This window comes from Cyprinodon variegatus, unplaced genomic scaffold (genome assembly GCF_000732505.1).
Source record: "Cyprinodon variegatus isolate N-32 unplaced genomic scaffold, C_variegatus-1.0 Scaffold123, whole genome shotgun sequence".
In the NCBI taxonomy this organism is placed as follows: Eukaryota; Metazoa; Chordata; class Actinopteri; order Cyprinodontiformes; family Cyprinodontidae; genus Cyprinodon; species Cyprinodon variegatus.
The window spans coordinates 142879-144223 of NW_015150576.1; positions in this window are offsets into that span (position 1 = coordinate 142879).

Genomic DNA, 1345 nt, shown 5'->3' on the forward strand with positions numbered 1-1345 from the left:
ACTACAAGATGAATCAACAGATTCTGCGGTATTCATTCGCGGCAAATCATTGCAGCTTGGTGGCGGTGGTGTTAGCATAGTACTATGGACGACGAGATGATTGAAAATGAACACAACGGAGATCTAGTCCTATTGGCAGACATCCATTTAAAATGTAGGCAACGGCATGAAAAAAAGTGGTTTCTACTTTTACTTTTATACTTTAAGTAAATTTACAAGCCTGTACTTTGTTACTTTTACTTGAGTAAAGAAGTTAAAGAAAAAATGTTGTGTTTCTGCGAGTCATCTAAGAGTCTTCTAGTGAAAACATGGATAACTATTTTAATAAAAACTTCATAAATAATCAATTTATATAGATATTAGTGCTTGTAAATATCAATTTTATGCAGAATGATTACTGATAAAATTAGGTAAAAGATGTTCGCCGCAGAACTCAAACCTGAAACAATTTTATCCACTATACCTTTTATCTAGAAAGCACGGATGTTTAAATATATGCCTCTATTTGTTAGCAAAGGTTGTAGGAAAGGATAGTTTGTCTTTATTTAGAAAAATATGGATGTTTTGCTTTTTAAATTTCCTGTTGGAACAGTGTAGATTGACACTGAGGCAGGGGTGGAGTTAGATAGGGGGCCAGGGGTGGCCATGGCCACCTTAGCCAATCATTAGCCACCCCTACCATTTATTTCCCTCTAATACAGATGTGGCAGCAGTAATACTCTCAAGGGGAATATTCAAAACATTTAAATTTTTCATAAATTAATAATTAGTTGACAACAAAAACACTGTGGATAATTATGCACATCAGTATACTAACAGCAAAAATGATAAGTACAGAATTAAAGCAGAAATAGATTTTTTGTTTAATTGGGTAAAGAGAAAATGTGTCTCTGCAAGTCATCTAGGAGTCTTCAGTGAAATCATAGATAAATAACTATCTTAATAAAAACTTCATAAATAATAAATTTATATAGATATTAGTGCTTGTAGATATCTATTTTTTGCAGAATGATTCTTGATAAAAGTAGGTAAGTCATGACAATGGAAAAGATGTTCGCCCAAAACTCAAACCTGAAACAATTTTATCCACTATACCTTTTATTTAGAAAGCACATATGTTTGAATATATTTGTCTATTTGTTAGCAAAAGATGTGGGAAAGGATGTTTAGTCTTTATTTAGAAAATATGGATGTTTTGCCTGTTAATTTTCCTGTTGGAACAGTGGAGATTGACTGTGAGGTTCTGGTGCCTATCCACTATGGGCCACCCCTCAGTGTTCATTAGTTATTGCCTGGACACCCTAATAAAAAATTTCTGGCTATGCCTCTGCATATAATGAATGTT